This window comes from Hyperolius riggenbachi, chromosome 4, assembly GCF_040937935.1.
Source record: "Hyperolius riggenbachi isolate aHypRig1 chromosome 4, aHypRig1.pri, whole genome shotgun sequence".
NCBI classification, from domain to species: Eukaryota; Metazoa; Chordata; class Amphibia; order Anura; family Hyperoliidae; genus Hyperolius; species Hyperolius riggenbachi.
The window spans coordinates 499,167,040-499,189,165 of record NC_090649.1 but is presented as its reverse complement, the minus strand read 5'-3'; the positions used below and the strand labels follow the sequence as shown (position 1 = coordinate 499,189,165).

Below are 22,126 nucleotides of genomic sequence, written 5' to 3'. Positions count from 1 at the left end.
AGAGGAATCCCCTGCTAGTTTTACCTCTGTTCTTTGTTTCTTCCGTACCTTCCTCTGCCTCGTCTCAGCCTATGCTGTGCCTGCAGTAAGTCAGTGTAACTTACAGAAACCAGAACAATGAAAGAGAGGACAATAGCACACTCCCACACAGAAGTTTTGTAAGCTCAGCTAATGTCTCGTAGGTGGGATTTCAGGGTGTTTGCCTTATGCAATAGGGTGGCAAAAAGAGGTAGAAAACAACTAATAAACTGTTCTTACGCTTTACATGGATGAGATTTTAGTGAGACTTTCCCAATGAACATTTTAGCGGAAGGCACAACAATATATCTAATTGATCTACAGCATCTCATTCAAGAATAACCCGGCAGAGTTCTCAGTGTACAAGAACGGCCCTTCTGCTGAAGCTGAGATAACAGAACTATCTTATCGGTCTGTGCGCATCTTTAGGAGAAGCTTTTCCCAGTCCACGGGTTGTATTAAATCTTGGACTTTTTCAGCATTTTAAGTCCAGACATAACTTCACGACATAAAGTAAAATGTAGTTAATTATTCAGGATATCTACTTTTACATTTAATATCCTGGTTTTAGCATCAGAAACACTTCCTATCGCAATATCTTATATAGCCATAGGGGCTATATAAGATATAGTATGTAGCCCCACCCTCCTAGTGATGTCACAGCCTAGGCTGTTTATCTCCCTCCCCACCAGAGATCTGTTCTACTGGCTTTAGAACTCTCAGTAAATGAACATTCTGCAGAGACCACCTGGCAGCATGGCAGGCCTTTGACCTGGACACTACATAGTCAGGGGCACCGGTAGGACACCCCCTAATGCTGAGGGTGGCACATCTGACTATCTAAACTGAGAGGGGGCACATGTGCTATCTGTACTGAGGGAGCTACCTAACACTGGGGTACTGGCAGCACATCTGAAAATACTGGGGAGTTTAATAGTTGTGCAGGAACAGCTGGCTAACTATAGTGGGAGGGGCTAACTAATACTCAGGGAACACCTGTCTCCCTAATCCTCTTTGGGCACATCTTACTTTTCAGCTAATAGTGGCTGGATAGTGCACTGGTTAAGGGATCTGCCTTTGACATGGGAGACCAGGGTTGGAATCCTGGCTAGGATCAGTACCTATACAGTAAGGAGTCCTAGGGCAAGACTGCCCAACACTGCAGGCTGGTCCCCTTAGCCAGTCCTTAGTGGCTGCAGCTCTTAAGTGCTTTAAGTTCAACAGGAGAAAAGCACTACCCAAATGTTTGGATTATTATTAATAGGAAAACAAATATCTAGGGGCTTACCTGGCTACCTAACACCTGCCACTACCAAGACACACAGTGACCTCTGTAGCAGCGCTGCCATCTTTGTCTGCAGGGGTGGTCGAAATCTGGGAGGGGCACCACAGTCTAGTTTAGCTCAGGGCATTGTGAAACCTAAGGCCAGCCCTGCTTGCCAGTACTAATTATGTCGGCACCTGTGCTTGCCAGTACTAAATATGTCGGCACCTGTGCTTGCCAGTACTAATTATGTCGGCACCTGTGCTTGCCAGTACTAAAGATGTCGCTAGACTCGCTACCTGTGATAAATTTCACAATATAAGTCATGGAGAGGAAAGATATGAAATTGAGCAAACACTGACTAAATAAATTATAAAGAATATTGTAGAGAAATAAGCAATTTTATTTATGTTATTTTGACTACAGTTCCTTTTTAAATAAATATTTGCTTTAACAACTTATAAGATTATTTGACGAAGCTGGCCCTATTTGCATATCCTAAACTCAAACCGTAGAAACCGTTTCCTCTCATCTGGGAGGGACTTCCTGAAAATGTCTCATGAATGTCTCTCCTGTCTGTCTGACTGTGGCTGGCCTGTGGTTGTCTGCGGAGCCTCTGTCAATAAATAAGAAGCCATTCTCCGAATGATTCCACAAATTCACGACAAATCTTTGACTGACACAGATATTAGGGAGGAATGATACCTCTTCAGCCTGCTGGCAAGTTTATAAAGATCTTTTAGCAGAAATGTAATTCTCTGTCAATATACGGGTGACATTGGCTGCTTGCTGCAAAGAGGCAACATATTTCAGTGTGAGTGACACCGACAAAGTCTCCGCAGGGCGATACGTACGACGCTCGTGTTACTTCAGCTAAATTGTACCCGCACGTTTTATCACATCTCATCCTGCAGATGATTGAGGTCTAGGCAGAAGTATATATATATATATATATATATATATATATATATATATATATATATATATATATGTACAAAGCATGAGGCCTGCTGCGTTACACTCTTGGAATAAGTAGCTAGTTAATTCAGGCACTTGATAAGTGCGCAGATGGCTTACAAGCGGAACACCAGGCATCCATCCAAATGCATGTATGGATAATTAAATGCTTCTGTATAAGTAGTTTAAAGCATCATTCTTTCATTCTGTTTAGAGATGGTACTTTTCCGGAATTTTGAGCTGGTGGTCCCTGTTTCTGTTGTATAGTGTACACAGTTACACTACATGCCCCTCCCATCTTGTTATAATTCTGAGTGGGCGGATACAGCAAGGCGCCGGCGAGCTAGAAGCTCCTCCTCTGTCTTCATTCTTCACCTGATGAAGAGGTTTGGAACCACCCAATGTACTATGTATGTTTTATATGCATAATAAATTTCTTGTTGCTACCGTCTCACCTATCGGTCACCTTTGCCTCCTCCGGTGCTCGTTGTCACCACGACGCCTGTACCACGTGGCACCTACGTGGCCTGTAGTCACTTCAAATGCACCTGGCACTCGTGGTGACAGTGGACAGTGAAGGAGGCCAGGGGTCCCTGTATGGCTACCTTACGTGTTGGCGATAGGGTAAGAGGAGATTCATTTTATCATTTAAGGCTACGAGGTTAAGGTTAGATATCAGAGGTTAATGCTAAGGATTAGGATTACGTGTCAGAAAGGGGTTATCATTAAGGGAGGAGCTTAGAGATAGGTGTAAGAAAGGGGTTATTGTTAAGGGAGGAGCTTAGAGATAAGTGTCAGAAAGAGGTTAATGTTAAGGGAGGAGCTTAGAGATAGGTGTCAGAAAGAGGTTATTGTTAAGGGAGGAGCTTAGAGATAGGTGTCAGAAAGAGGTTAATGTTAAGGGAGGAGCTTAGAGATAGGTGTCAGAAAGAGGTTAACGTCAAGGGAGGAGCTTAGAGATAGGTGTCAGAAAGAGGTTACCGTTAAGGGAGGAGCTTAGAGATAGGTGTAACGGTGGCCACACACCATACAATTTTATAAATATCTGTTCAATTTAAGAATTGCAATACATTTTTCTGACTGATTGTAACATTTCAAAAATATGACCAATGTACCACACACCTATGTTAAATTTTTTCCTCAATTTTGAATAAAAATGATTGGAAACTCAGAGAAAATTGCTAGGGTGTGTATATTAATAAATTAACAATCCAACACACACCATACAATCTTTAGTAGAAATTGAAGAGAAATATCTGGCATTCCGGATCGATTTAAGTCGAAAAAAAAAAACGGGAAATCCGATCTGATTTTTCAGTCGAATGAAAAAAAAAGCTTTCGACTTTTTTCGAGAGATACGATCATTTTTATCGAATTACTGTAAAATTGGATCATTTTATTGTATCGTTTGTGGCCACCTATAAGGTAGCCACACACCATACCATTTTTTAAATATCTGTTAAATTTAAGAATTGCAATTAATTTTTCTGACTGATTGTAACATTTCAAAAATATGACCAATGTACCACACACGTATGTTCAATGTTTCCCCAATTATGATAAAAATGATTGGAAACTCTAACAAAATTGCTAGGGTGTGTATATTAATAAATTGACAATCCAACACACACCATACAATCTTTAGAAAGATTGAAGAAAAATATCTGGCAGTCCGGATCGATTAAAATCGAAGAAAACGGGAAATCCGATCGGATTTTTCAGTCGAATGAAAAAAAAAGCTTTCGATTTTTTCGGGAGATCCGATCGTTTTTATCGAATTACTGTAAAATCGGATCATTTTATTGTATCGTGTGTGGCCACCTTAAGAAAGAGGTCAACATTATGGGAGGAGCTTAGAGATAGGTGTCAGAAAGAGGTTATTAAGGGAGGAGCTTAGAAATAAGTGTCAGAAAGAGGTTAATGTTAAGGTGGAGAAGGCTAGGCTAGGCATCAGGAAAGGCATATCATTAAAGGGAGGCTTAGACTTAGGCATTAGGGAGGGGCTAAGATTAAGCAAAACGGTTAGATTTAGGCATCAAATGTGGGACATCTTTATAGAGAGTCTGAAGGACAATGTAGAAATTATAAAAGTATCACCAGTACTAGTATCAAATGGCCAAACCGCTGGACCAATAATAAAGATCACCTGTACCGCGTCTAAATGAAAGGCACACTCAGCATAAGGTGTAATAAAGATATTGCTTAGTGAACAGAAACATATCGGTAAGGTCAGAATTGGTTTGGCTGATAAAGGATACACAATCTCTAGATGGAAATAAATGTTATTGCCAATTTTCAATGAACATTTTTTACTTCACTTTAAAGCGGAATATAACCCTGCATTTCAACTTTGCTCTAAAATATTATTAACAGCATATTATATGCAAAAAGCATTTTTTTTTTTTACTAGACCAGCATTGGAAGGGTTAAACACAGAGGTTTAAAGTTCTGTGGAGAGATATGCAGAAGTTCAGATAGATACATTCTATTTAGTTGAATGTATCTATTGATAAATGTTACACACTCTTTGGCTGTCCTTCAGCTCCTTCTCAGTGAGAGAGAGTGAGTCACATTCAACACTTAGATACATTTATGTAAACAAAATGTATCTGTCAGCTTCGGATGCGTCTGCAGAAATCTCCAGGAACTTTAAAGCCCTGTGTAACCCTTCCAATGCTGGTCTAGTAAAAAAAAAAATGCTGGTTGCATATAATATACTGTAAATAATGTTTTAGAGCAAAGTTGAAATGCAGGGTTATATTCCGCTTTAAGTGTGGTTTTTGTTTCGTTTTTCTTTTTTTTGCCTTCCTTGTTTTTGCTTTCTTTTTTTGCTGATACCACTGGCTGTGGTCATTCATAAACATGTGCATTTTGCTTGTGAATTCATGGCTAGCGGTTGTCTCTATCATGTCCCTGTAAGATAATAGCAGTAAATGGATTTTACACATTGGAGTATTTTCTGAGAGTGAATGCTACCCCTGTGTGACACCAATTAGCAGAATGCGGCAGTTCTTCTGTAACCTATCTATATACTTCGAGGGGGAAGCAATGTGAGAATGTTATAGATTCTATTTATGTGACTTGTTATATACTGACAGAGCTTGTGGAGCCTCCCCAACCCACAGCCATGAATGTTCCGTGCACAGGAGGCCCGGAGCAGATTGCGTAGCTCAGTCATTGCGCACAACGCCTGTTAATCATTTTAAAAAAATCAGCAGTTCTCTTTTGCAATGCTTACCATGGCATAGACTTTACAAAAAACTTTACTTCCAAGAGATTTTTTGTTTTGGATCTGCATATAGCCTTAAAGGATACCTGAACTGAGATGTAACATGATGAGATAAACATTGGTACGTATTGTACTAGTCTTACAAAAAATTGTCCAAAACCCTTTCTGTTTTCCTGTAGAGCAAGTTTTTTTTTTAACTAGAGCTGTTATTTATGCCAATGAGGCAAGCAAATAGGAAGTCAAAGTCAGCCTTAGGTCCTGCAAGGTAAACAGAAGCAAAACACTCATCTGTCTAAAGATAGAAATCTGATAACGTTTTGACTTCTTGACTTGGATTGGATTGACTTCCCTCCTAGAGTGGTCTCCCCTCCCGGTGGTCTCCCCTCCCGGTGATAGCTCAGCTCTCTCCTCCTAAAGTGGTCTCCCCTCCAGGTGACAGCTCAGCTCTTCCCTCGTAGAGTGGTCTCCCCTCCAGGTGACAGCTCAGCTCTTCCCTCATAGAGTGGTCTCCCCTCCTGGTGATAGCTCAGCTCTCCCCTCCTAGAGTGGTCTCCCCTCCCGGTGATAGCTCAGCTCTCCCCTCCTAGAGTGGTCTCCCCTCCCGGTGATAGCTCAGCTCTCCCCTCCTAGAGTGGTCTCCCCTCCTGGTGATAGCTCAGCTCTCCCCTCCTAGAGTGGTCTCCCCTCCCGGTGATAGCTCAGCTCTCCCCTCCTAGAGTGGTCTCCCCTCCTGGTGATAGCTCAGCTCTCCCCTCCTAGAGTGTTCTCCCCTCCTGGTGATAGCTCAGCTCTTCCCTCCTAGAGTGGTCTCCCCTCCTGGTGATAGCTCAGCTCTCCCCTTCTAGAGTAGTCTCCCCTCCTGGTGATAGCTCAGCTCTTCCCTTGTAGAGTGGTCTCCCCTCCTGGTGATAGCTCAGCTCTTCCCTCGTAGAGTGGTCTCCCCTCCTGGTGATAGCTCAGCTCTCCCCTCCTAGAGTGGTCTCCCCTCCAGGTGACAGCTCAGCTTTCCCCTCCTAGAGTAGTCTCCCCTCCAGGTGATAGCTCAGCTCGTCCCTTGTAGAGTGGTCTCCCCTCCTGGTGATAGCTCAGCTCTTCCCTTGTAGAGTGGTCTCCCTTCCTGGTGACAGCTCAGCTCTTCCCTTGTAGAGTGGTCTCCCCTCCTGGTGATAGCTCAGCTCTTCCCTTGTAGAGTGGTCTCCCCTCCTGGTGATAGCTCAGCTCTTCCCTCGTAGAGTGGTCTCCCCTCCTGGTGATAGCTCGGCTCTTACCTTGTAGAATGGTCTCCCCTCCTGGTGATAGCTCAGCTCTCCCCTCCTAGAGTGGTCTCCCCTCCCGGTGATAGCTCAGCTCTCTCCTCCTAGAGTGGTCTCCCCTCCTGGTGATAGCTCAGCTCTCCCCTCATAGAGTGGTCTCCCCTCCTGGTGATAGCTCAGCTCTCCTCTCGTAGAGTGGTCTCCCCTCCCGGTGATAGCTGTGCTTTTCCCTCCTAGAGTGGTCTCCCCTCCTGGTGATAGCTCAGCTCTCCCCTCATAGAGTGCTCTCCCCTCATAGAGTGGTCTCCCCTCCTGGTGATAGCTCAGCTCTCCCCTCCTAGAGTGGTCTCCCCTCCTGGTGATAGCTCAGCTCTCCCCTCCTAGAGTGGTCTCCCCTCCTGGTGATAGCTCAGCTCTCCCCTCCTAAAGTGGTCTCCCCTCCTGGTGACAGCTCAGCTCTTCCGTTGTAGAGTGGGCTTCCCCTGTTTGTGAGTACTTACATTGCTTGACTCTAGACTTTGGAAGGTCTGCCCGGCATAGCTGTGTATAAGTAACGCCATTCTTATTACAGATTTGCTGACATTGTGGGCTTATTAGACAAACCTGATTACCGCGATGTGGAGGCAACAGCCGCACACCGCTGCTATACTGCAGACACCGGAGCCCAGCTTTACATTTTGCCACAATTTTGCTGATAGCTGACTTTCACAGTTTTAATCAATCAGCAACTTACTATAATCATTTTTCAATAAAAGTAATTTTAACATTTCATTAGTATTCATTAATTATTCCAGAAAGTGAAGCTGCAGCAGAGGGCTGTAGTGCTGATTAAGGATTCTCCTCATTATGCTGCTTATGAGGGAAAGTGCTGAATGCCGGTATATGCAGCAGATGGGTGTCTCTCGTGCACAGGTAGGCATTATCTGCCGGGAGTGTCAGGATATCTCCTGCGCGGCCCTTTGCCTAGATGTGTGACTAACATGGCCTAGCAGTTCACACAGGGCAGCTGTTAGAGTTTCAGACCCCTTTCACATGCAAAGAGGACCTGTAATGACATGTATAGTAGCATACAGTAAGTTAAGGGGCCCATACACTGGTGGATTTCAGCCATCGATCGATCGATCAGAAAAAGATTCTATCAAATTCCCCATTCGATTGATTTGCGACCAATTTTGATCGATTTTGATTGATTTGATCTATCTGACAGGATGGAAGATCTAGGTTGATCTGGTGCTGGCAGCAGATCGATGGCTCATAGAGTTGCATTGGATCTAATGGTCCAATAATGCATTTAGATCGATTTCCAATAGATTTCATTCTGAAATCTGTTGGAAATCTGTTCCTAGTGTGTGACACACATCAGATAGATTCCTGTCAGATTGGACTTGACAGTCATCTGACGGAAATCTATCTGATGCTCGAATCTGCTGCAAATCTATCAGTGTATGGGTACCTTTATTCAGGATACTTATTTTTACAGTAATTTTCAGCATCAGAAAACTGCCTATAGATATACAGTATAATGCTGTACATATTATTATTATTATTTAGTATTTATATAGCGCAGACATCTTACGCATCACTGTACAGAGTATATTGTCTTGTCACCGAACTGTCTCGCAGAGGAGCTCACAATCTTATCCCTACCATAGTTATATGTCTATGTTGTGTACCATGTCGTGTATGTATCGTGGACTAGGGCCAATTTAGGGGGAGCAAATTAACTTATCAGTATGTTTTTGGGATGTGGAAGGAAACCGGAGTACTTGGAGGAAACCCGCGCAGACACGGGGGAACATACAAACTCCTTGCAGATAGTGCCCTGGCTGGCATTCAAACCAGGGACCCAGCGCTGCAAGGCGAGAGTGCTACCCACTATCCCACCGTGCTGCCCCATTGGTGTGTAGCTCCGCCCTCCCAGTGATGCTTAGTCTGGGCTAATTAGCTATGCAGAATCCTTTCTCTCCCCAGAGCATTCTGGGAGATTAGGTATATTTTGAAACTCTCAATAATCAGACATTCGGCAGAGATCACCTGCCAATACTAAAGATGTTGCCGCCTGTAATACATTTTAGAAACTAAATCAGGGAGAGAAAAAGTTTTACAATGGGAAAACACCAACTAAATATTTTATAAATGAATATTGTAGTAGAAAAAAAAAAAAAAAAAGCAATTTCATTGATTACATTATTGATTGATTACATTATTTTCATTAAAGCTCCTCTTAAAGCAGGAGGATCAGCCATCCTATCACAGGAAAAAAAAAAACATATATAAGTAGATAAATACTTGATCTACTTACATAACACATGTATTGTACTGTCCACCTTTTGATTTGAGTGAATTTTATGTAGTAAATAAAGAGAAAACTGTTCCAGGCATTTTCCATCTTTACTGCCTCTGATGGAAGTTAATCCTGACGTCATTTCCTCCCTTACCCTTTTTTTCTCCTCTGCCTGAAATGGTGTATGTAGAGCTGCACTGTCAGATCTAGCTTGCTTTATAAACACATGTGAGCAGAACATAGATCGATTTCAGCAGCTTCTGCAGAGGGGTGAGATGATTTAGCCGCTATTTCCCTTCTCAGCTTTGTGCTACGCAGTGCTAGCCCTCAACCAATCAGCAAGAAGCAGAAATGTGGGAGGGGAAGAAGGGGAGATAACTAAGCTTTTTTTAAGCTTCCCTCTTCCGGCAATGTACCAGAAAGGAGCCAGGTGACTGAGATAAGATTCAACATAGCAGACACATTTCTGATTACATTGGAATGTTTGCAGTGCAGGGTCAGGATGTAGACTACATAATAAACACAGAGCGGTGGGTAATAAGAATTTTATTTTATGGTGTCAATCCCTCTTTTAACAGTTCGGGATTGTGATTTTCCATTTCCCTCACATGTGATGTTTTTCAATGGCATCAGATTTGACTTGTGGTTTGCTTGTTTTTTGTGCCTTTTGCAACGTTTCTGCATTTTAAAAGGGACTGTAGTGCTGGTTTTGTTTGTGCATGATGTGCAAATCATACACAATTGGGGCCATGCTTGTGCAGGTGCAGCGGGTGCAGGGGGGCATGCTTGTACGGGTGCAGCGGGTGAAGGGGGGCATGCTTGTACGGGTGCAGCGGGTGCAGGGGGGCATGCTTGTGCGGGTGCAGGGGACCATGCCAGGAAGGTTAAGTAGTCATGGCCAATCAAAGCTAAACATTCTGAGGACTGTTAGGGAGTATTTCTCCTTTGAGGTCTACCTTTTACAAGAGGGCATCTTGCACCATAATCTATATCTATCTATATATATATATATATATATATATATATATATATATATATATATATTTAAAAAAAAAATCACTTCTCCCAAGTTGGTCATGTTTGCCACAGAGATACAAGAATGTGGGTTTCTTCTTTTCATCTCTACCACTAAATATGCAGATATAAGAAAAAGAATAGATTTGAAGGAAATCCATTAGACAATACCTTGGCCAATAAGAAGGAGGCTGCGGGCAAGCTGGATGGCTTTAATAAATGCCTGAAGTTGTCTGTTGTAGCTGAGGGCAATTTTATATAAGAACAGAGCATCTCCTGCAGTAGCCGGCGTTCTTATTACACACAAGCAAGCACACATTGATTTTGGTTCTGGACGGTGAGCAATCCGATATATAGCATCATCTTCTGCAGAAATCTCTTTGAAGTTGCTCATCTCTGGCCGCAGTAAAGGGATTGGAAAGTTATTAGGATACAGATGTTTATGACACAGTAAAACCTTTCACCGCTGTGGATACTCCAGCAAACTACTTGAAAACAAGCGATCTTCGGACACCCAAATAAAATCCTGTGAATCATGTTTATTGATGTTTTAGTAAATGTTATTTCTGTAGAGTTTTTGGAAAGTGCAGATGCATATTTGCTAAGAATTTTTTTATTTTTTTTATTTTTTATACCTTAAAATGTTTTGACCTTTCTCTTAATGTTATTCCACCTCTACTCCTCTAAATAAAATAAAAAATCCATATTTGGGGCAGTAACGTTGTTTTCCCACTTTTTATATCCTATACAGTTATCAAAGTTGCTTTTTGTCCCAATGTAATGTCATCATCTATGTAAAAATCACAAGTCCCCCCAGCATAGAATACAGCGGGACTGAATGCATTATATCCTATTCATTCAGAAAACTCAGGGGATACATGGAAACGGGATATTTCTCTATAGTTCTACTTTAAGGCTATCTAAACCCTCAACACAAGGTTATTCCACAGCTGTCTGCTGAAATTTGGGATTTGGTACATTTTTATAGAAAAAAGAGAATGTGTATATTTGTAAACGCAGTTTAGTTATCTGTTGGCCATTGCACATTCCCTGGTCTGTAATAATGATGTGGTAGAGGACTTCAAGCATTTAATTTTAACCCTCGTTCATTTCACTACCCCTTGTGGGAATGTTTGGAGGTCATCATAGGCTGGAAAGTTTGGGGGCAGAAAGCTAGGAGGTATGTACTAGGGGTAGTCCTCACTTTTTTAAGCGTTGAGAAGAGGCAGCACTTTGTCTCAAGGCTGTAGGGCAAAGCAGACATGGTCAGTGAGATACTAATAGTTTCAAACTGATGAAAACTTTATGATTATATTATGGAAATATACACTGCTTAACCACTTCAGTACTATTACCTTAAGGACCAGAGACTGCTGGCACCAAACACCGGGGTCGCCGAAGTCACGCCGCATGGAATAGCCGCTACTGCGATCACGCTGCTCACCCATCGCCGCTTCCCACTAGCCCTGCCGTCAGGGTAATGGCAGAGCACTGTGAGCCGGTCAGGAGCCGATTTAATTGGCTCCTGACCCTGTGATCAGTGTGAGCTAATGAGATTGGTGCATGCGAAAATAATGTTAAAAAAAAGTGCTGTATAGAGATAAACCCCAAAAAAATGATGTTATCAGCAGGAAACACTTTTGATTTTCACACATGGTGCTCTGGCCTCTCGTTTTATGGCTCCAACAAGTAGAGCTACGTATACTAGTGTAGTTGAAGACCAGTGCTCAATAATTCTGTCGCCGATATCACCTGCTTGGAGAAGATGAGGCAATACCAATGGGAGCAGCTTAGTTAGACAGGAAGGGGCGTGTCCAATTCTTTTTAAAAATCACAGGATTTGAACCACATGTGTTTGCTTTGATCTGAAAGTGCTCTTCTGTTTCGATCTTGTAGTGGGCTGTGAATTCTGAGCACTGAAAGTGAAATCTATTTTTCTTTTTAAATTTAATCGATCAAAAACTACTCTTTTTAAACAATTACATTTTTGCCTTATTCCCACTGTTGCCTTTGACATATGTAGCAAATTTGGCGATGTTAACATGCATGGGGGTTTCGCTATTAACCTCTATAGTCGGCAAAAAAATATGTGAACATTGAGTGAAATTGATAAGCTTCTGGTTACATTGACAAATGAAATTAAGATCTTTTTTTCCCAGGAATTACAATTTTGCATCATAATTGCAAATTACAAAGCAAAATTATGATTATGAGAAATTTGTGCTCATCGCTAGTTTTATATGAATATATCTAATATATGAATGTACAAATGCAGGTCCCTAGTCTACAAATGTAGCTGTAATAATGCCGTGATATAGCTATACAAGTAAAATATTGTTGACATGATGACAGTTCTTCCAATGATGCCATCAGGGAGTAGACATGTTTAACCAACAGGTAGCCTCAGGCTGGAAATGTGGCAGGCTTTTCAGAATGCTGGTCTCTAACTGTAGTGTTGGGCGAACATCTAGATGTTCGGGTTCGGGCCGAACAGGCCGAACATGGCCGCGATGTTCGGGTGTTCGAGCTGAACTCCAAACATAATGGAAGTCAATGGGGACCCGAACTTTCGTGCTTTGTAAAGCCTCCTTACATGCTACATACCCCAAATTTACAGGGTATGTGCACCTTGGGAGTGGGTACAAGAGGAAAAAAAATTAGCAAAAAGAGCTTATAGTTTTTGAGAAAATCGATTTTAAAGTTTCAAAGGGAAAACTGTCTTTTAAATGCGGGAAATGTCTGTTTTCTTTGCACAGGTAACATGCTTTTTGTCGGCATGCAGTCATAAATGTAATACATATAAGAGGTTCCAGGAAAAGGGACCGGTAATGCTAACCCAGCAGCAGCACACGTGATGGAACAGGAGGAGGGCGGCGCAGGAGGAGAAGGCCACGCTTTGAGACACAACAACCCAGGCCTTGCATGAGGACAAGAAGCGTGCGAATAGCAATTTGCTTTTTGTCGGCATGCAGTCATAAATGTAATACAGATGAGAGGTTCCAGGAAAAGGGATCGGTAACGCTAACCCATCACAGATGTTCATTGTTCATGTTACTTGGTTGGGGTCCGGGAGTGTTGCGTAGTCGTTTCCAATCCAGGATTGATTCATTTTAATTTGAGTCAGATGGTCTGCATTTTCTGTGGAGAGGCGGATACGCCGATCTGTGACGATGCCTCCGGCAGCACTGAAACAGCGTTCCGACATAACGCTGTGTCGCTACTGTTCCCAGCAGCGACACAGAGCACAATGCTATACAGTGGTGGGTGAGCGGTGTACTACTGTTCCCAGCAGCGACACAGAGCACAATGCTATACAGTGGTGGGTGAGCGGTGTACTACTATTCCCAGCAGCGACACAGAGCACAATGCTATACAGTGGTGGGTGAGCGGTGTACTACTGTTCCCAGCAGAGACACAGAGTGGCAGTAAACACAATGCTATACAGTGGTGGGTGAGCGGTGTACTACTATTCCCAGCAGCGACACAGAGCACAATGCTATACGGTGGTGGGTGAGCGGTGTACTACTGTTCCCAGCAGAGACACAGAGTGGCAGTAAACACAATGCTATACAGTGGTGGGTGAGCGGTGTACTACTATTCCCAGCAGCGACACAGAGCACAATGCTATACAGTGGTGGGTGAGCGGTGTACTACTGTTCCCAGCAGTGACACAATGACTGGGGGGACCCTGGCTAGCCTGGCTGGAGAGCGAACTACCCTGCCTGCCTACCCAAAGCTAAACCCACAGACAAATGGCGGATAAATGACGTGGATCGGGTATTTATTTACCCGAACCACGTGACCCGTTCAGCCAATCGGAGCGCGTTCGGGTCCGAACCACGTGACCCATTCGGCCAATCACAGCGCTAGCCGAACGTTCGGGGAACGTTCAGCCATGCGCTCTTAGTTCGGCCATATGGCCGAACGGTTTGGCCGAACACCATCAGGTGTTCGGCCGAACTCGAACATCACCCAAACAGGGTGATGTTCTGCAGAACCCGAACAGTGGCGAACACTGTTCGCCCAACACTATCTAACTGGTGTTACTGAGCTCTGGCTCATAAGGAACTGCCCACTGTGTTCGATATACTCCCATAATGCTTTGCAAGGAAATAACAAACCTGACGTCTCTGTTGTAAATTCATCAGTCATTAACACCTTGTCTACCAGCAGTCCCTGGCCCCTTAAGGACCAGAGACTGCTGGTACCACAAATGGCGCTACCCCCGATCTCACCACGCTCTCTCCACCACAGTCTCCTCTCTCTGCCGTCGCTATGACAGCAGAGCTCTGTGAGCCAATCAGGAGCCACTTTTGTTGGCTCCTGACCCTGTCCATCAACATGAGCCAATGTGATTGGCTCTCAGTGATCACACAGTCAGGAGCCAATGGAAGCGGCTCCTAACCGGCTCACAGAGCTTTGCTGTCATGTAGACGGCAGGGCGAGTGAACTGCAGCAGGGAGACAGAGTCGAGTTCATTGGTAGTGACAGCAGTGCGCGGCGGACTAGTCTACTTCCTGTCAGAGCCTTGCAGCTACCTGCAGGATGTAGATTTCAACTAACGCGGTCTGGAAGCAGTTAATGATGAACAATTAAATAACTGGTTTCAGAGATTTGAAGCTGGTAGCATTCAAATCAAAAATACCCCAAAAGATTAACAGCAAAGTGCACACGTTTGATATTTTCATGGCTGGACACGGTGGCTTTGTAATAAGGTGTGCTGATATATGGATCTGAAATTACGAGTTTTCCATTCTCAGCCATAGAAGCGCATAATTCTTCTCTTTTGTACCGCCAGTCCATCATTGTTTCTGTTGCTTCTTTATTGAAATAATCCCACATTGTCTGTTCACCAGAACAGAATGTATCAAAAGATGTGAACATTTCCCACTTCTTCTGCTGCTTTCATATATGTACACATTGTTCATTACCCCGAGACAGCCGGCGTTCTACAACTTATCCTTACATTAAAAGATAAGCAAAACTTTCCTAGCCTGCTAAGCCAATGAACACCGACGCCCCTTTCAGCTGATCCTGCAGTAAAAATGGAAGTCAAAGTACGTCCTTGGCCATTATTTCTCTAAGCAGATAAAGAAAAGCAATCGATCGCTCTATCACATCACTTACTGTAGCAGAGATTTCCATACTTGTAGCGATGAATGACGAGACAGTGAAAAGTTCTTAAATCCCACTGCTGTCCAAAACTTTTGCTTAGATGTTTACAGAGTGAAAATGGAAAAGTCACTTTGAGTTTTAATACTGACCATGTCCCATCTGTGGAAGATCTAGCTCTATCTTTCATACTGTCACAAGTGTGGGTGTTATGTGACCCAATCGATTCATGAGGGAGGAAGAAGCAAGGATCAGCAGTAATAACCTCTGCCCACATCCACCTTCACTACGAACCCTCTCCTCCCCACTGCCTCCAACAACACCAGGCCCAGATTTACCTCACAGGAGCCACAGATTTCCTGGCACCCTAGACTCCGCCCTCCATGAACCTACACACCCCCACCGAAGTGCACCATAAGTGGCCTGACTGCCCCAGATGTCACTTACCACCCTGCCTGGTGTAGGAAGCTACAGGTGCCCCTTAGTATTAGGTAGCCAGAAGTACCCTCAGTATTACGTAGCTAGAGGTGTTCCTGACTGAAGGGAGATCTCATCAGTGGAATGCCGAGAGTTTGGTGAGTAACCTCTTATTTATGCTCTGCTCGGGACTCTGTATTAGGAACGATGAAGGGAGCCACTTTGGGGTAGGGTTGCCTTTCCATCATTACGTACCTATGCTGCCTTATGGTAAATCTGGCCTTGACCATCACCCACACCTACACACACACACCCTACAAAAGTTGTATTATTTGATGACTTTGTCTATGTGGCAGATAGAAGATCAGGTGGAGAAAAGTTTAGGAGCCTGTTTATAAAAATCCTAAATGATGCTGAAACTTGAGAAATCAGGGCCGTGGTTTTCACCTTGGAGGTATATTATGCAGATCCAGCATGAAATCTCGACACATATCTCTGGTGACTCGTTCATCTTGATGAGTAGCTTACATTTCCGTCCTTGTACTTTTGTTTTACACCTGACCATTCCCCATTAGAGAAGCTTCTATAATTGCTGCTGTTCTTGTTTCTCTAATGATCCTGAAATTGAGATATAAAGTAGAAGTCTTTTGTTCTAAGGTTCTAACTCCATCTCTATGAACTCAGTTCAGCGTCACCGTCATGGGTGATATAGCAAGAGAGTCTAGCAGGGCCAAAAGGTGAACAACATCGAACTTCTCACAACATCAACAAGTCACTCACTGCCCCTCAGTTTGGGTCACAATCTTCTTACAGGGACAAATATATTTAGGTCATTATATTTTTGACTCTGAAGAAGTGAAGGGACCCCCTGATGAAATGCATTAGTGTCTACTCACAGTGGGCTTAGATGTCTCTCCCTTTGAACACAGCCAGCGATCCTTCAGCCAAATATATCACTGTTTCTGGGTTATCGTACCCACTGAGTACTGCTCATATGAGTCAGCCATCGTCCCAGGTGAGCAGCTCATTGTGTGAATGTCAAGCTCAGTTTACATTTTCACAGGTGCTTCTTTTTTCTTCTCTCTCTACAGTTTACCTTCTGATAGGCAACTGTAGAGTGGTGTGACAGTACACCAGAACCGGGTCACCCACAAGGCAGACCTAGGCAGCTGCCTAGGGCCTGGAGAGAGTCTAGGGGTCCTGGAGGATGCTAGCCCTCAACAAATCTTACTAAAAAAAGCCAGGTGACCATCAGCAGTGGGCAATAACTGCTATCTTGCCTAGGTCCCATTGCATCTTAATCCTGCACAGTGTACTGGTTAAGGGCTCTGCCTGTGACACAGGTGACCTGGGTTTCAATCTCAGCTCATCCTGTTCAGTAAGGAGTCCTTGGGCTAGACTCCCTGACAATACCTACAGAGCACCTCCTAGTGGCTGCAGCTCTGGCACTTGAGTCTGCCAGGAGAAAAGCACAATATGAATGTTATTTGTCTTGTCTTTTCTACATATAACCACTACTCCCCCATTATTTGAACCAGGGGCGTAGCAAGAGGGGGTGCAGAGGTTGCGACTGCATCAGGGCCCTTGGGCCAGAGGGGTCCTCCCTCAACTGTAGTATTAGCTCTCTATTGGCCCTGTACTGGTAATAATCACTTCTATAGGTACTTTGAATGGTGGTAATCATTAACACACTGTTCCCCTTCCCCTTTTTGCACCTCTGACACTGTGGTTGTCCTTGGCAGGTTTTGGTGCGCCGTATCGATTGTTTTGTATAGAGTGCTTGGGGGGAGGGGGCATTGTAAAACTTGCACCGGGGCCCAAAGCTCTTTAGCTGATCTGAACTTGGGGTAATTTGGACTGAGCTTACTGCAGCTGCACTGTACAGGATGCCTCTGCTCAGCTCCCGATACATGTGACATACAGCAGGAGTTGTGGGGAGCAGAGGTGTACAGTACAGGACAGCACCACTGTATAAGATGACTATGCTCAGCCCCCAATACGTGTCACGTGACATACACCAGGAGTTGTATGGAGAAGAGAAGTGCTGTAATAATAATAATAATCTGAACATTTGTATAGCGCTTTTCTCCTTTCGGACTCAAAGCCCTCAAGAGCTGCAGCCACTGGGCCGCGCTCAGGAGGTCACCCTGCAGTGTTAGGGAGTCTTGCCCTGAACTCCTTCCTGAATAGGTACTTGACCTAGCCAGGATTCGAACCCTGGTCTGCTGTACAGGATGCCTCTGCTCAGCTCCTGATGCAAGTCACGTGACATACACCAGGAGTTGTATGGAGCAGAGGTGTGCTGTATAGGAAAGCTGCAGTGAATAGCAAAGTGGACTGACCCACCGCGTGAGCAGGTAAAACTCTTCATTAGTCTGCCAAGTAAAAGGTAGAAAGTGTGGAAGAGGGAAAGGGAGGAGGGGCTGCACTGCTGACACTTAATCCGGAGAGGAGTGTCATGCAGCACACACATGTTTTGGGGTGTTAGTGGGAAGGAGTTATGATGGGGGAGGGGTTGTGAATTGAGGTGGCAGCACATACTATTTGTTATGGGGGAGGGGAATGGGGGCTGCTAGCTTTGGAAAAGGGAGGGAGGGGGGATCGGCCACACTTGTTCACAGGAGAGTAGTTGGACCCTGGGGAGGGGGCCATAACATGACAACCATGGTTTTGTAGTTCGTAGTATGGATACAGAAGCACCAGAAGGATAAAAAGATCTAAAACATTTAAAAGTGAGGAGGTAGTGGTGGACTTACCTCCTCCAGGCAGACACAAGAAAATACTGATTAATTTTCAGCAAAACAATTTATTTACATACTCCAGTAAAATACAACGCGTTTCGCGGGAGTGACCTGCTTCCTCAGGCAATAAGATGGAGCATATACAAAAACAGGTCTGGTACTATGCCAAGCGCCTCTGTGGTTTTGCAGTTACACCCCAGCTCACAATGGCCTCGATTCATCATTGTCTTTGAGATAACTTTTTCCAGTTTGTTAAATTACCGAATTCGAAGTTTAGTGATTTCTAGTTGTATTCATCAAGGTTTTTCGGCATTCGGTGTGAATTCGATAACAATTCGGTAAACATTCGGTAACGTGTCGATATTTCCATTTTACAGCGGTAATTTAACACAAGGCTATAAGATTCCCATGGAATTGTGGGTAAAAGGCAGTCCTTTGAGCACTACGTAGCAACATTCTGAATAGGGCGTAACACCTGGACCAGGATTCTGGAAGTGGTTGGGACAATCCCACAATTTGATAAGAGCCTTTTCTAAAAAATTATAGTGCAGCTAGCAAATTAGTTAACCCTGGCACTGCCAGTGTTCTCTTACAAGATGATTCAAGAGAAATGCAGATGTCGTGTTATAGCAAATAAATCTATTCTCTTACAAATTTATATGGTTGCAGACCTTATTCTTGCCCTTCTGCGCCTTTGAATCACTCTCAGCTGATACATAACCACTTCAAATGGCTCCATCTTCTCTGTCAGCAATGATCTGACAGGAATAACGACAGAGCAGTGAAGGAGATAACTAATCCTAAATGTAACGCTAAACCACGCCCACTTTCTTTTTCATGAATTGCACTCTCTTCCGTTATAGTGAATCGTTACCGAATCGTTAACGAATGTTCGCTGACAGCTGTAGATAACTTTGATGAATCCTGAAATGAAGTTAACAAATTCGGTATTTTACCAAACTGTTGTTAACAAATTTGCTAAGTGTTGATGAATCGAGGCCAATGTTTCTAAACCAGCATTGGCAGTTAACCTGTAGACCAGGAAACATACTCTGCATAACAATCCTTGTCATAATAGAGATATTGGGTTGTGATCTCCCGGACATATTTGCTTGCAGGTTATTGGCCTCTGCTGCATGCAGTTTGGTTGTGGTCCCGATTATCTGTTGTATTTGCTTGCAGGTTATTGCCCTCTGCTGCATGCAGTTGGGTTGTGACTTCGGGTACACGTATCTGACGTATTTGCTTGCAGGTTATTGCCCTCTGATGCATGCAGTTGGGTTGTGATTTCGGGTACTTGTATCTGACGTATTTGCTTGCAGGTTATTGCCCTCTGCTGCATGCAGTTGGGTTGTGACTTCGGGTACACGTATCTGACGTATTTGCTTGCAGGTTATTGCCCTCTGCTGCATGCAGTTGTATTGATTTTGCTATTAGTGTGGTTTTCATTTTTGATAAGTCACAACAAAGCTGAACACACGGCTTTGAAACAAGCGGCCCAGAGGTATGTAGATTAATGACCTAAATCTATGCTAATAAATGTATTTAATACAAATTTGAACATGTGGAAAGTCCTCGGGGGATTCTTAAAAAATGAATTATCAGGAACCACACAGAAGAAATGGCCTAATTTTGCCAGCCCATGGGACTTGTGTTCAGGCAGATCTCTTGCATGCAGTACGCTGCAGTCGGAGAGGGGGAGGAATATATTGCACGTTTTTCCATTTTGCTTCAGAAGAATTACATTATCTGAAAAGTATACAATCGCTCGTCTCATTTAAGTCTGGAGAACATCTACATATACAGTTCAAAAACAATTTCTGATCTGTCTTGCCTGTCAGAACATTTTCAATTGTTTCTGTCCAGCCAGCCTCGTCTTTCAGACGGGTACGTGATGGTTTGGTGTGATGAGATTGGGCGCCTTTTCCCAAAAAAGTGTTTGCAATTCTGTTACTTATACTTTACTATTTCAACTTGGGAATGTGATTTTCTACAGTGTTTGAGTGCATATGTCCAGTCACTTGCCTAATCCTTACCAATCCTCCTAAACCTGTGTCCTCTTCCCAACGGCCCCTAACCCTTCGAGAATTTGACACCTTCTTGACCATCTAACCCAAATCCCCCACTTTTGTGTTGACCTCTTCCTGACCCCAACACTGTCCTTCCACCATTAGCCATTCCTGAAGATTATCCTCATCCCCCATATTAACACATTCCTGACACTTTTAAACCACCTAACCTTAATCTTTTAAACCGTATAAGCAAAACTACCCTTGCCTAACTAGCAGAGATTTTATCTTTCTCTTGTTCATTTCATTTCAGCTAGACCAAGTGCAGGACAAAATACTCACCTATTTCTGCCCATTTTGAGTCCAACTCCATTCCCATGGATATGATGGACTGATCCGAAATTAATGTAGACAGGAGGAGATGAGTGGAGCTTCTGTTCCTGTACTAACCTCTAGCTCTAGTGAATGCAGCCTGATTAAGTGTAATGAATCCATGAAGAGTAGCAGCACACTGATGACATTATCACTGTTGTGATTCTGCCTGGAAGATGTGAATGGTGTACACAGTGGTACTTAACGTGAACCTGAAGCTTCAGGGTAGATACTTACCTATGTAAAGAGAAGGTATTTGACCTGTTAGGTTGAATACCTCTTCTGGGCTCCTTTTGCAATCTTCAGAAGTACTTGTGTCCCTGAGTGCTTCTGAAGATGAGCAGATCCAAGCTGCGCACCTACAAGTCCACCCACAAGTAGTCGGTTGCTTCCCCAGCACAAAGCAGATTACCTGACATTACCCACCTCCTCCCTCTGCTGTGAGAGAATGACTCTTTGCAGCCAGCACTGCGGGTCAGCAGTTTTAGCATCTTCCTGTGCATTTTCTCCCTGCTCGGTGTGTAATAAAGCATTTAACCTTTGCCACACCCTCTTGTAGCATTGTCTATAATACTCATGCTTAATGTTGGTCATTACCCTGCAGTGGCGTAGCTAAGAAGCTGTGGGCCCCAGTGCGAGTTTTTCATTAGGGCCCAGCAAGCATGCTATACATAACAATTGATACAGCGCACCAAAACCTGCCAATGACAACCACAGTGTCAGAGGTGCAAGAAGGGAATGGGAACAGTGTGTTAATGAAAATTACTATTCAAAGCATATATAGAAGGGATTATTACCAGCACAGGACCAACAAAGAGCTAATACAGTGGTTGAGAGTGGGCCCTATGGTGCCCCTCTGGCCCAAGGGCCCCGATGTGGTCGCTACCTCTGCACCCCCTATTGCTACGCCACTGTTACCCTGCCCTGTACAGAGTAAATTGTACTGGAAATAGGTTATTTGTATATCTTTCTGAGACTTATAGTTGGTTTTATTATTCTGACAGTGCTACACCTTCTAATCTTATCTCCGCATGGGAGATTCTCAGCAATTTCTTTATGTTTTTCAAAAGAATGCCTTCCAAAAGCTCTATACAAAGATGCCGGCCTACCTCTCTTTGCATGCTACGATTCTGCAGTTGGACTGTGCCACTGCTTTTCAAGGGGTGTTTTTGAAAGTGAAGGAAACTTTGAGCATCCCTCATGAGGATATATTCTAGTCTCGAACCGGTGAGTAAGAGATTCAGAGCCATCAGATTATAATGCCTACCGTGACTGCCGCATAGGAAGGAAAAAAAGTATGCCGAATACAGGGAGTCCCTGACTTATGATCACCTAACGATACAAACTACCGGCCCACTGCGACTTTGAGGACTCCCAGTATTGTCCCTCCGTGCCCACCTCTGCTGCCCCCTGTGTCTGCTTGTCCCTGTGGGTAAATACAATTAGCGGCAGTGTG

General features: G+C 43.8%; 1 protein-coding gene across 24 annotated transcripts in view; it reads left to right on the top strand.

Annotated features, from left to right (window-relative positions):
- Nucleotides 1-22,126, top strand: part of LOC137504538 (neurexin-1) — a 2,090,050-nt gene that overhangs the window by 124,617 nt on the left and 1,943,307 nt on the right. The gene's annotated exons all lie outside the window — the stretch shown is intronic.